Source organism: Oncorhynchus mykiss, chromosome 21 (genome assembly GCF_013265735.2).
Source record: "Oncorhynchus mykiss isolate Arlee chromosome 21, USDA_OmykA_1.1, whole genome shotgun sequence".
NCBI lineage: Eukaryota > Metazoa > Chordata > Actinopteri > Salmoniformes > Salmonidae > Oncorhynchus > Oncorhynchus mykiss.
In genome coordinates this window covers 19,674,927-19,689,813 of record NC_048585.1, presented here as the reverse complement: position 1 = coordinate 19,689,813, position 14,887 = coordinate 19,674,927, and the positions used below count along the sequence as shown (strand labels likewise).

At 46.6% G+C, this 14,887-nt stretch overlaps 1 long non-coding RNA gene across 2 annotated transcripts; it reads left to right on the top strand.

Moving 5' to 3' along the window:
- Nucleotides 1-4,560, top strand: LOC118942907. Of its 2 annotated transcripts, XR_005038548.1 has the most exons (3): nt 4-135; nt 227-386; nt 4,507-4,560. It is a non-coding gene; the product is annotated as an uncharacterized LOC118942907 (long non-coding RNA). The 2 variants fall into 2 exon arrangements; XR_005038549.1 differs by lacking the exon at nt 4,507-4,560 and having other exon boundaries at nt 1-135; nt 227-1,072.
- Nucleotides 4,561-14,887: the final 10,327 nt, after the last annotated feature.

Below are 14,887 nucleotides of genomic sequence, written 5' to 3'. Positions count from 1 at the left end.
CAGTGCTGCTCTATTCTGGGACAAGCAGAACCACCCAGCCCATGTAAATCTCAGTTTCACTCCCACAGCTACCAGTCTAGTAGTTAGACTGGGACAGATATGAGTGACTGGTTTTAACCTCGATGGTGGATTCAGGTTAGTTACAATTACAGATATTATGACAGATCAAATGTATATTATTCAAACATATTTCATGTTTGAGCCCAGCATCATGTCTCATTCACAGATGTAACAGACCTGCTCATCAAGATAGTTCATATATTGCTCGATGATCACATCACACGTTTGGTTGTGAGGTTCATATGGAGATTCGATTTATGGGGCTGATGCAACATCACCATTGTTTATTTTTTTACATCTGTGGATCTGACTCTGATTATGAACAGGTAATGTGTGTTTTAAAACTTCATATAACTTTTATAAGTGAACTTCACGACCATGACAATAAATATTCACAAGTGTGATGAGGATGATGGGGAACTTGTGATCTGAATGATGCTTTGTAAAAATACTCAAAGTTGACCTCTTCTACTGATCAGTGTTCCATGTCACTGTCTTCCCCTCAGCACCTGGGATAAGTTTACATTATAGACATCATCACTGATGTATTTAGCTCAGTGTAATTTAGTTCAGTCAGTGTTCCATGTCAATGTCTCTTCCCCCTAAGCACCTGCAGTAGGTCCCAGCTGTATCAGTACAGTCACTGTGCAGTCTGACTGAGGGAGGTTTTTGTACGTCTCTGTATCACTGTGTGAACACATCTTTACTAATGATGTAGTGGTAACTCTGACAGTAGTAATCTCCTGCATCTTCAGCCTGGACTCCACTGATGGTCAGAGTGAAGTCACTCCCAGATCCACTGCCACTGAATCTAGATGGAGTCCCAGACTGAAGTGTTGTAGCATAGTAAATAAGGAGTTTAGGAGCTCCTCCAGGTTTCTGTTGGTACCAGTCTAGATAGTTATTAGAATACACATTACTGCTGGTTTTACAGTTCAGAGAGACTGTCTGTTCTGGGAGAACAGCTTTCACTACCGGAGTCTGTGTCACAACGTACTGTCCTCTGGATTCTGTAAAATATAGTAAAAACATTTATATGAATTAAATATTACATATAATAATGAATTGTTCTGAATATAAATATTAACATTGATATACCGTACATGTAAAAACTGTAGATTGAATTAAAATTGTAACCTTGGAAGCAGAAAGCAAGTGTCCAGATGAATATCCGCAAAGGCGGAGGTGTTGCTAACATTTACGATAGCAAATTTCAATTTACAAAAAAAAAAATGACGTTTTCGTCTTTTGAGCTTCTAGTCATGAAATCTATGCAGCCTACTCAATCACTTTTTATAGCTACTGTTTACAGGCCTCCTGGGCCATATACAGCGTTCCTCACTGAGTTCCCTGAATTCCTATCGGACCTTGTAGTCATAGCGGATAATATTCTAATCTTTGGTGACTTTAATATTCACATGGAAAAGTCCACAGACCCACTCCAAAAGGCTTTCGGAGCCATCATCGACTCAGTGGGTTTTGTCCAACATGTCTCTGGACCCACTCACTGTCACAGTCATACGCTGGACCTAGTTTTGTCCCATGGAATAAATGTTGTGGATCTTAATGTTTTTCCTCATAATCCTGGACTATCGGACCACCATTTTATTACGTTTGCAATTGCAACAAATAATCTGCTCAGACCCCAACCAAGGATCATCAAAAGTCGTGCTATAAATTCACAGACAACACAAAGATTCCTTGATGTCCTTCCAGATTCCCTCTGTCTACCCAAGGACGCCAGAGGACAAAAATCAGTTAACCACTTAACTGAGGAACTCAACTTAACCTTGCGCAATACCCTAGATGCAGTTGCACCCCTAAAAACTAAAAACATTTCTCATAAGAAACTAGCTCCCTGGTACACAGAAAATACCCGAGCTCTGAAGCAAGCTTCCAGAAAATTGGAACGGAAATGGCGCCACACCAAACTGGAAGTCTTCCGACTAGCTTGGAAAGACAGTACTGTGCAGTACCGAAGAGCCCTTACTGCTGCTCGATCATCCTATTTTTCTAACTTAATTGAGGAAAATAAGAACAATCCGAAATTCCTTTTTGATACTGTCGCAAAGCTAACTAAAAAGCAGCATTCCCCAAGAGAGGATGACTTTCACTTTAGCAGTGATAAATTCATGAACTTCTTTGAGGAAAAGATTATGATTATTAGAAAGCAAATTACGAACTCCTCCTTAAATCTGCGTATTCCTTCAAAGCTCAGTTTTCCTGAGTCTGCACAACTCTGCCAGGACCTAGGATCAAGAGAGACGCTCAAGTGTTTTAGTACTATATCTCTTGACACAATGATGAAAATAATCATGGCCTCTAAACCTTCAAGCTGCATACTGGACCCTATTCCAACTAAACTACTGAAAGAGCTGCTTCCTGTGCTTGGCCCTCCTATGTTGAACATAATAAACGGCTCTCTATCCACCGGATGTGTACCAAACTCACTAAAAGTGGCAGTAATAAAGCCTCTCTTGAAAAAGCCAAACCTTGACCCAGAAAATATAAAAAACTATCGGCCTATATCGAATCTTCCATTCCTCTCAAAAATTTTAGAAAAGGCTGTTGCGCAACAACTCACTGCCTTCCTGAAGACAAACAATGTATACGAAATGCTTCAGTCTGGTTTTAGACCCCATCATAGTACTGAGACGGCACTTGTGAAGGTGGTAAATGACATTTTAATGGCATCGGACCGAGGCTCTGCATCTGTCCTCGTGCTCCTAGACCTTAGTGCTGCTTTTGATACCATCGATCACCACATTCTTTTGGAGAGATTGGAAACCCAAATTGGTCTACACGGACAAGTTCTGGCCTGGTTTAGATCTTATCTGTCGGAAAGATATCAGTTTGTCTCTGTGAATGGTTTGTCCTCTGACAAATCAACTGTAAATTTCGGTGTTCCTCAAGGTTCCGTTTTAGGACCACTATTGTTTTCACTATATATTTTACCTCTTGGGGATGTCATTCGAAAACATAATGTTAACTTTCACTGCTATGCGGATGACACACAGCTGTACATTTCAATTAAACATGGTGAAGCCCCAAAATTGCCCTTGCTAGAAGAATGTGTTTCAGACATAAGGAAGTGGATGGCTGCAAACTTTCTACTTTTAAACTCGGACAAAACAGAGATGCTTGTTCTAGGTCCCAAGAAACAAAGAGATCTTCTGTTGAATCTGACAATTAATCTTAATGGTTGTACAGTCGTCTCAAATAAAACTGTGAAGGACCTCGGCGTTACTCTGGACCCTGATCTCTCTTTTGAAGAACATATCAAGACCATTTCAAGGACAGCTTTTTTCCATCTACGTAACATTGCAAAAATCAGAAACTTTCTGTCCAAAAATGATGCAGAAAAATTAATCCATGCTTTTGTCGCTTCCAGGTTAGACTACTGCAATGCTCTACTTTCCGGCTACCCGGATAAAGCACTAAATAAACTTCAGTTAGTGCTAAATACGGCTGCTAGAATCCTGACTAGAACCAAAAAATTTGATCATATTACTCCAGTGCTAGCCTCTCTACACTGGCTTCCTGTCAAAGCAAGGGCTGATTTCAAGGTTTTACTGCTAACCTACAAAGCATTACATGGGCTTGCTCCTACCTATCTCTCTGATTTGGTCCTGCCGTACATACCTACACGTACGCTACGGTCACAAGACGCAGGCCTCCTAATTGTCCCTAGAATTTTTAAGCAAACAGCTGGAGGCAGGGCTTTCTCCTATAGAGCTCCATTTTTATGGAACGGTCTGCCTACCCATGTCAGAGACGCAAACTCGGTCTCAACCTTTAAGTCTCTACTGAAGACTCATCTCTTCAGTGGGTCATATGATTGAGTGTAGTCTGGCCCAGGAGTGGGAGGGTGAACGGAAAGGCTCTGGAGCAACGAACCGCCCTTGCTGTCTCTGCCTGGCCGGTTCCCCTCTTTCCACTGGGATTCTCTGCCTCTAACCCTATTCAGGGGCTGAGTCACTGGCTTTACTGGGGCTCTCTCATGCCGTCCCTGGAGGGGGTGCGTCACCTGAGTGGGTTGAGTCACTGATGTGGTCATCCTGTCTGGGTTGGCGCCCCCCCCCCCCCCCCCCCCCCTTGGGTTGTGCCGTGGCGGAGGTCTTTGTGGGCTATACTCAGCCTTGTCTCAGGATGGTAAGTTGGTGGTTGAAGATATCCCTCTAGTGGTGTGGGGGCTGTGCTTTGGCAAAGTGGGTGGGGTTATATCCTTCCTGTTTGGCCCTGTCCGGGGGTGTCCTCGGATGGGGCCACAGTGTCTCCTGACCCCTCCTGTCTCAGCCTCCAGTATTTATGCTGCAGTAGTTTATGTGTCGGGGGCTAGGGTCAGTTTGTTATATCTGGAGTACTTCTCCTGTCCTATTCGGTGTCCTGTGTGAATCTAAGTGTGCGTTCTCTAATTCTCTCCCTCTCTCTTTCTCTCTCTCGGAGGACCTGAGCCCTAGGACCATGCCCCAGGACTACCTGACATGATGACTCCTTGCTGTCCCCAGTCCACCTGGCTGTGCTGCTGCTCCAGTTTCAACTGTTCTGCCTTATTATTATTCGACCATGCTGGTCATTTATGAACATTTGAACATCTTGGCCATGTTCTGTTATAATCTCCACCCGGCACAGCCAGAAGAGGACTGGCCATCCCACATATGCTCTCTCTAATTCTCTCTTTCTTTCTCTCTCTCGGAGGACCTGAGCCATAGGACCATGCCCCAGGAATACCTGACATGATGACTCATTGCTGTCCCCAGTCCACCTGACTGTGCTGCTGCTCCAGTTTCAACTATTCTGCCTTATTATTATTCGACCATGCTGGTCATTTATGAACATTTGAACATCTTGACCATGTTTTGTTATAATCTCCACCCGGCACAGCCAGAAGAGGACTGGCCACCCCACATAGCCTGGTTCCTCTCTAGGTTTCTTCCTAGGTTTTGGCCTTTCTAGGGAGTTTTTCCTAGCCACCGTGCTTCTACACCTGCATTGCTTGCTGTTTGGGGTTTTAGGCTGGGTTTATGTACAGCGCTTTGAGATATCAGCTGATGTACGAAGGGCTATATAAATAAATTTGATTTGATTTGATTTGATTTGATGGTTGTTGTGGGTTCTGTTGTCATGAAGGACAGATCTCAGTCATGAAGTGTCTCTTAAACTCACAGGGCTATAAACACTCCCAGACCACTGAAGCATGTGCTGCCAATGCAAAGTGTCCTCTCTATGCAAACTTACTTTCTTTGGTGCTACTAGGAAATTGTAGTTATTTTTATTATTATTTAGTTTTTTTTTTTAGACTACAACCCCCCCCAAAAAAGGTGTATTACTGCACTCAATTTATGTCGAAAAAAGGGAAAGGGGAGAAAAATGTTCCTAAAATAAAATCAACAAATATTTATGTACTCCATAGGTCAAAGTCACCTGTCTAATCAGGTCCCGACACAGTCTCAGGGGGCTGGCAGGGAGAAACATCTTCAGACAGTATTCCCTGCAATGCTTCGGCTGTTAATTCCTGAAGACCCAAAAACCTTTCAGCTGCAGATACAATTATGTCCAGTTTCTTGGATTTCTTGTTCGTTTGGGCAGTACAATTTATCACCTGCACAATAAATGCCTCAAAATCCACCTTCTCAGGATCAGTGTATCAGGATCCTTCAAGGACATTCTCAGGCTCTGGGGCATCCACTGCCATAGGTTCCCCAGCTTAACTCCTACAACTATTTCCACCTCCTCCGTGTAAGAGACCTGTTGAAGAGGTTTGTGTGAGCAGCAGCATTTTAAAGGTTGGGGCTGATTGTCCAGGCAATCATGACCCTGATTGGTAAACTAGGTTTAACTGGGCTAAATTAGAGTCTGGCAAGGTGCTGGAAGGTTCTAGCAGGAGAGTGGTCTTGCTCTTGACTGAACCTCACGTTGTTTTTTGGGCTTATAACTTTGTTATACCATCTCAATAAACATGGTTGAATCTTTGCTTGAAATTCACTTCCTGACAGAGGGATCTTACAGAGACTGGGGTTTTTGTTCTGAAATTATGTGAGACACTTGTTGCACAGAGTCCATTCAACGTATTATGTGACATGTAAAGGCAATGTTTACATATGAACTACAGCAACATAAGAGGAATACTAATGCAATCTGGACATATGGGTGTTATCACTTAAGGAATGATTTAACATGAAGGTGGATGAGTTGACATTACTGTCAGCATCACTGATATATTTATCTCAGTGTATTTCAGTTCAGTCAGAGTTCCATGTCACTGTCTCTTCCCCCTCAGCACCTCCAGTCACACTCAACTAGTGCAGTTACTGTGAAATCTGAGAGAGTTTTTGTACGGCTCTATATCACTGTGTGAACACATTCCCACAGTGGTAACTGACAGTAGTAATCTCCTGCATCTTCAGCCTGGACTCCACTGATGGTCAGAGTGAAGTCACTCCCAGATCCACTGCCACTGAATCTAGATGGAGTCCCAGAAATAAGAGTACTTCCTCAATAAATAAGGAGACCATCTGTCCTGGGAGAACATTTTCCACTGAAGGAGTCTGTGTCACAACGTTCTGTCCTCTGGATTCTGAATAGAATAAAAACATTTCTATCCCAAAAATATTACATAATAATCTATAGTTATGAAAATAAATATTAACATGAATATACTGTTTGTCATACCTTTGTGGAGATTCAATTCTTTTTCAACAATAAATTCTTGTCAGGTGCGTGAATGAGGACCCAAAAGCGAATTAACAAAAACAGAGTTTCTTTAATGATGAAACACACGTAGGCTCAGATGGACAGGCAGATTCCGACAGGACAGGACAAGGTTAGATGAACTGGCAGATTCCGACAGGACAGGACAAGGTTGCAGCAAACACGACGATAGTCTGGTTCAGGCATGAGAAACACAAACAAGAATCCGACAAAGACAGAAGCAGGAACAGAGAGAGATATAGAGACCTAATCAGAGGGAAAAAGGGAACAGGTGGGAAAAGGGGTGAACGAGGTAGTTAGAGGAGACAAGGAACAGCTGGGGGAAAGAGGGGAAGAAAAGGTAACCTAAAACGACCAGCAGAGGGAGACAGGGTGAAGAGAAAGAACAGGAACAAGACACAACATGACAATACATGACAGTACCCCCCCACTCACCGAGCGCCTCCTGGCGCACTCGAGGAGGAAACCTGGCGGCAACGGAGGAAATCATCGATCAGCGAACGGTCCAGCACGTCCCGAGAGGGAACCCAACTCCTTTCCTCAGGACCGTACCCCTCCCAATCCACTAGGTACTGATGACCACGGCCCCCCAAAATCTTACGGACCCTGTAGATAGGTGCGCCCTCGACAAGGATGGGGGGGGGGGGGGGGGGGGGGGGGAAGACGAGCGGGGGCGCGAAGAACGGGCTTAACACAGGAGACATGGAAGACCGGGTGGACGCGACGAAGATATCGCGGAAGAAGAAGTCGCACTGCGACAGGATTAATGATCTGAGAAATACGGAATGGACCAATGAACCGCGGGGTCAACTTGCGAGAAGCTGTCTTAAGGGGAAGGTTCTGAGTGGAGAGCCAAACTCTCTGACCGCGACAATATCTAGGACTCTTAGTTCTACGCTTATTAGCAGCTCTCACAGTCTGCGCCCTATAACGGCAAAGTGCAGACCTGACCCTCTTCCAGGTGCGCTCGCAACGTTGGACAAAAGCCTGAGCGGAGGGGACGCTGGACTCGGCGAACTGAGATGAGAACAGCGGAGGCTGGTACCCGAGGCTACTCTGAAAAGGAGATAGCCCGGTCGCAGACGAAGGAAGCGAGTCGTGGGCGTATTCTGCACAGGGGAGCTGTTCTGACCAAGACGCAGGGTTACGAAAAGAAAGACTGCGTAAGATGCGACCAATAGTCTGATTGGCCCGTTCTGCTTGACCGTTAGACTGGGGGTGAAAGCCAGAAGAGAGACTGACGGAAGCCCCAATCAAACGGCAAAACTCCCTCCAAAATTGAGACGTGAATTGCGGACCCCTGTCCGAAACGACGTCTGACGGAAGGCCATGAATTCTGAAAACATTCTCGATGATGATTTGTGCCGTCTCTTTAGCAGAAGGAAGCTTAGCAAGGGGAATAAAATGAGCCGCCTTAGAGAACCTATCGACAACCGTAAGAATAACAGTCTTCCCCGCTGACGAAGGCAGTCCGGTGATAAAATCTAAGGCGATGTGAGACCACGGTCGAGAGGGAATGGGAAGCGGCCTGAGACGGCCGGCAGGAGGGGAGTTACCGGACTCAGTCTGCGCGCAGACCGAACAAGGAGCCACGAAACGACGCGTGTCATGCTCCCGGGTGGGCCACCAAAAACGCTGGCGAATGGAAGCAAGCGTACCCCGAACGCCAGGGTGGCCGGCTAACTTGGCAGAGTGAGCCCACTGAAGAACGGCCAGACGAGTAGGAACGGGAACGAAAAGAAGGTTCCTAGGACAAGCGCGCGGCGACGGAGTGTGAGTGAGTGCTTGCTTTACCTGCCTCTCAATTCCCCAGACAGTCAACCCGACAACACGCCCCTCAGGGAGAATCCCCTCGGGGTCAGTGGAGGCTACTGAAGAACTGAAGAGACGAGATAAAGCATCAGGCTTGGTGTTCTTAGAGCCCGGACGATAAGAAATCACAAACTCGAAACGAGCGAAAAACAGCGCCCAACGAGCCTGACGCGCATTAAGTCGTTTGGCAGAACGGATGTACTCAAGGTTCCTATGGTCAGTCCAAACGACAAAAGGAACGGTCGCCCCCTCCAACCACTGTCGCCATTCGCCTAGGGCTAAGCGGATGGCGAGCAGTTCGCGGTTTCCCACATCATAGTTACGTTCCGACGGCGACAGGCGATGAGAAAAATACGCGCAAGGGTGGACCTTGTCGTCAGAGAGGGAGCGCTGAGAAAGAATGGCTCCCACGCCCACCTCTGACGCGTCAACCTCGACAACGAACTGTCTAGAGACGTCAGGTGTAACAAGGATAGGTGCGGATGTAAAACGATTCTTGAGGAGATCAAAAGCTCCCTGGGCGGAAACGGACCACTTAAAGCACGTCTTGACAGAAGTAAGGGCTGTGAGAGGAGCTGCCACCTGACCGAAATTACGGATGAAACGACGATAGAAGTTCGCGAAGCCGAGAAAGCGCTGCAGCTCGACGCGTGACTTAGGGACGGGCCAATCAATGACAGCTTGGACCTTAGCGGGATCCATCTTAATGCCTTCAGCGGAAATAACAGAACCGAGAAATGTGACGGAGGAGGCATGAAAAGTGCACTTCTCAGCCTTCACAAAAAGACAATTCTCTAAAAGGCGCTGGAGGACACGTCGAACGTGCTGAACATGAATCTGGAGTGACGGTGAAAAAATCAGGATATCGTCAAGGTAAACGAAAACAAAGATGTTCAGCATGTCTCTCAGGACGTCATTGACTAACGCCTGAAAGACAGCTGGAGCGTTAGCGAGGCCGAAAGGAAGAACCCGGTATTCAAAGTGCCCTAACGGAGTGTTAAACGCCGTCTTCCACTCGTCCCCTTCCCTGATGCGCACGAGATGGTAAGCGTTACGAAGGTCCAACTTAGTGAAAACCTGGCTCCCTGCAGGATCTCGAAGGCTGAAGACATAAGAGGAAGCGGATAACGATTCTTCACTGTTATGTCATTCAGCCCTCGATAATCTATGCAGGGGCGCAGAGACCCGTCCTTCTTTTTGACAAAAAAGAACCCCGCTCCGGCGGGAGAGGAGGAGGGGACTATGGTACCGGCGTCAAGAGCTACAGACAAATAATCTTCGAGAGCCTTACGTTCGGGAGCCGACAGAGAGTATAGTCTACCCCGGGGAGGAGTGGTTCCCGGAAGGAGATCAATACTACAATCATACGACCGGTGTGGAGGAAGAGAGGTGGCCCTGGACCGACTGAACACCGTGCGCAGATCGTGATATTCCTCCGGCACCCCTGTCAAATCACCAGGCTCCTCCTGTGAAGAAGAGACAGAGGAAACAGGAGGGATAGCAGACATTAAACATTTCACATGACAAGAGACGTTCCAGGAGAGGATAGAATTACTAGACCAATTAATAGAAGGATTATGACAAACTAGCCAGGGATGGCCCAAAACAACAGGTGTAAAAGGTGAACGAAAAATTAAAAAAGAAATGGTTTCGCTATGATTACCAGAGACAGTGAGGGTTAAAGGTAGCGTCTCACGCTGAATCCTGGGGAGAGGACTACCATCCAAGGCGAACAAGGCCGTGGGCTCCCTTAACTGTCTGAGAGGAATGTCATGTTCCCGAGCCCAGGTCTCGTCCATAAAACAGCCCTCCGCCCCAGAGTCTATCAAGGCACTGCAGGAAGCTGAGGAACCGGTCCAGCGTAGATGGACCGACAAGGTAGTGCAGGATCTTGAAGGAGAGACAGGAGTAGTAGCGCTCACCAGTAGCCCTCTGCTTACTGATGAGCTCTGGCTTTTACTGGACATGAAGTGACAAAATGACCAGCGGAACCGCAATAGAGACAGAGGCGGTTGGTGATTCTCCGTTCCCTCTCTTTAGTCGAGATGCGGATACCTCCCAGCTGCATAGGCTCAGCACCCGAGCCGGCAGAGGAAGATGGTAGTGATGCGGAGAGGGGGGCAACGGAGAACGCGAGCTCCTTTCCACGAGCTCGGTGACGAAGATCAACCCGTCGCTCTATGCGAATAGCGAGTTCAATCAAGGAATCCACGCTGGAAGGAACCTCCCGGGAGAGAATCTCATCCTTTACCTCCGCGCGGAGACCCTCCAGAAAACGAGCGAGCAAAGCCGGCTCGTTCCAGTCACTGGAGACAGCAAGAGTGCGAAACTCAATAGAGTAGTCTGTTATGGATCGATTACCTTGACATAGGGAATACAGGACCCTGGAAGCTTCCTCCCCAAAAACAGACCGATCAAAAACCCGTATCATCTCCTCCTTAAAGTCCTGATACTGGTTAGTACACTCAGCCCTTGCCTCCCAGATTGCCGTGCCCCACTCACGAGCCCGTCCAGTAAGGAGAGATATGACGTAGGCGATACGAGCAGTGCTCCTGGAGTAAGTGTTGGGCTGGAGAGAAAACACAATATCACACTGGGTGAGGAACGAGCGGCATTCAGTGGGCTCCCCAGAGTAACACGGCGGGTTATTGATTCTGGGCTCCGGAGATTCGAAAGCCCTGGAAGTGGCCGGTGGATCGAGGCGGAGATAGTGAACCTGTTCTGTGAGGTTGGAGACTTGGGCGGCCAGGGTCTCAACGGCATGTCGAGCAGCAGACAATTCCTGCTCGTGTCTGCCTAGCATCGCTCCCTGGATCTCGACGGCTGAGTGGAGAGGATCCGAAGTCGCTGGGTCCATTCTTGGTCGGATTCTTCTGTCAGGTGCGTGAATGAGGACCCAAAAGCGAATTAACAAAAACAGAGTTTCTTTAATGATGAAACACACGTAGGCTCAGATGGACAGGCAGATTCCGACAGGACAGGACAAGGTTAGATGAACTGGCAGATTCCGACAGGACAGGACAAGGTATCAGCAAACACGACGATACACTGGTTCAGGCATGAGAAACACAAACAAGAATCCGACAAAGACAGAAGCAGGAACAGAGAGAGATATAGAGACCTAATCAGAGGGAAAAAGGGAACAGGTGGGAAAAGGGGTGAACGAGGTAGTTAGAGGAGACAAGGAACAGCTGGGGGAAAGAGGGGAAGAAAAGGTAACCTAAAACGACCAGCAGAGGGAGACAGGGTGAAGAGAAAGAACAGGAACAAGACACAACATGACAATACATGACAATTCTGATAATGTTAACTTTGAAAGCAGAAGGCAAGTGTTGTCACGATCGTTGGAAGCATACTCGGACCAACGTGCAGCGTGATCTGGGTTCCACATCTTTTCTATTTAAAGTAAGTGAACCACACAACAAAACAATAAAGAATAAACGTGCCGATGATCGAGTGCTAACATGCAACTAAACATAAACAATATCCCACCAACACAGATGGGAAAAATGCTACTTAAATATGATCCCCAATTAGAGACAACGATTACCAGCTGCCTCTAGTTGGGAATCATACAAATCACTAACATAGAAATACTAAACTAGAACCCCATATAGAAAATATAAACTAGAATAACCCCCAGTCACGCCCTGACCTACTATACCATAGATAATCAAAGGCTCTCTATGGTCAGGGTGTGACAAGTGTCCAGATGAAGATGGTGATAAATGTCATGGTTGTTGTGGGTTCTGTTGTCATGAAGAACAGCTCTCAGTCATGAAGTGTTAAACTCACAGGGCTATAAACACTCCCAGAGCACTGAAGCATGTGCTGCCAATGCAATGTGTCCTCTCTATGCAAACGTACTATTCCTGTTCCTAAAAGGAAAAAACGTACACACCTACTAACCCTTGTCATGTCTTATCATGTTATGTCTTGTTCCTGTTCTTTATCTTCACTCTGTCTCCCTCTGCTGGTCGTTTTAGGTCACCTTCTCTTTCTCTCCTTCTCCAGCTGTTCCTCATCTCCTCTAACTACCTCGTTCACCCTTTTCCCACCTGTTCCCTTTTTCCCTCTGATTAGGTCTCTATTTCTCTCTCTGTTCCTGCTTCTTTCTTTGTCAGATTCTCGTTTGAGTTTCTCATGCCAGAAACAAACTATCGTCTCGTTTGCTTCACCCTTATCCTGTCCCGTCCTGTCGGAATCCGCCTGGCAAGTGCATCCTGTACTCAGCTAACTGTCTTGTTGTTTGTACTGTGTCCAGTTCATCTGAGGCTATGTGAGATCAGGTACCACTGTTCCTCTACGACCCGCGCCTACCCAGAGAGACCTGCAGCCTGTCGCCGCTAACCCAGCTATTCTCCTCTGCTGCTAAGAAGGGGGCTCTTTTGTAATTATCAGAAGGACTTTTTGTTTCATTTGTCGCCCTCTCTGCGGGTTGTCTATTTTTCCATTATCTACATCTGAAGAGGATCTATGTCTCCCCTGTGTTTACATTAAAGGACTCTGTTTTTGTTAAACCGCTTTTGGGTCCTCACTCAAGTGCACAACAACCCTACACCTACATACCACTATTTCATAACAACACTATCCCATGAACTCTTCTGCAGTAATATCTCGTACACTCAGGTACTTCCCTTCAGCTACCACCTACATATTAAAACCCACTACCATTTTCCACTACTTTGACCCTATCTGCTCCTGAACCATGCCAATGGCCTGACATGACGGGACACTACCCCTCAACACACCCTGTAACTCTGCTGAAGTGGGTCTCCTGAGTGGCGCAGCGGTCTACGACTCTGCGACGCAGCTTTCTGAGTCACGACATCACAGCTGTCTAAGGCACTGCATCACAGTGCTTGAGGTGTCACTTCAGACCCGGGTTTGATCCCAGGCTGTGTCACTTCTCTGCAGCTGCCACCTCGACAGCTATTCTCTATAATTTACGTTCCATTTCTATGGTACAGTTGATAACCAATGCTATGAACGCTAAGACAACAACCTTACTGAAGCATAATTCACTCGCTGCCCTATCCCCCTGTGCTGGCACAAATCTACTACTCACTGGGATCCCTCACCCTTCACCCATCCTCTTCCACTTCCTTCATTGCCTCAGCATACGACACCCTCTGCACTACTCTGACTCTGGTCACGTCAACCTGCCTCTCTCGCACCTGACACTTACGATCTCCAACAACATCAGCACCCCTACTGTTGACACAACTTTATCCAGCAAAACTACACAATCCTCTGTCCCATGCCCTTCTGCACACATCTTGGAATCTCCCTCCTACACACTGCTGCAACATGACCATGAACGTTGCACCTGAAACAGTACAGTGGATTCTGCACAAAAGCTCTAACATGATAACTAATATAGACTCAAAACTCAAAAGGACTGACAATGACTCTTTCACCACTCCCCCCACCGGATCAACGTCCCACCAAACGGTGGGCATCACAAACACCAGGTATTTAAACTTCAATTGCTCCACCTGCACACTTATCACTAGCCCAGAATTCACCCCTTTCAATGGTGCCCTGTGTCATGTAAAAATCTTCCCAGTGTGAAATAGTCCAACCGTTCTGATTGTTTTCTGATTGTACATCATGCTGTAAAATCTCTCCCAGTGTGAAAATGTTCAATACAATAATTGCATGCGCATCTCTTTATGTAACCTGTGCCCCTGACCTCGACAAACGGTTCTGTGGGCACGCACATTTGCTTCACACATCTGCCAATCAATGGTGGCCAAGGGCATTGACTCTGACCAATCAGAAGCTTGTTGAGGTGTGAGGTCAGCATATAAACACCCGGACTTGCTCGTCAAAGTGCTGAGGGTTGATGTGAGGAGAGAATTAACAGCGATGGCAAAGACTTGGATGCTACATTTTCGATTGACAGTGCATATATTTGAAACATCTGTAGGAGCTCAGCCATCCACAGACACGCGTGCAACTGACTAGGAACATTTTCACACTGAAACGTTTTACATGACTTCACAATCACAACAATTAAGAACTACTTCACACTGGGAAGATTTTTACATTACATCCTGTTGGTAAAAGCAAAGCAAGAAACAGATCATGACCCAAGTTGAGTGACAGAGCACCTGCTCCCTCTAATAAGAAGAAACACAAACATCACAAGTCCACTACAGGTTACCTTCACTGATTCAACTGCACCCAACTCCTTTCTGCCCCAACCTGAAACCAGAAATGGATCTGCCAAAAGGCAAGGGATTCCTATTGATCCAGATTCTTCTTTATCATGTCTGACACCATTCTTCCTCAACAAACA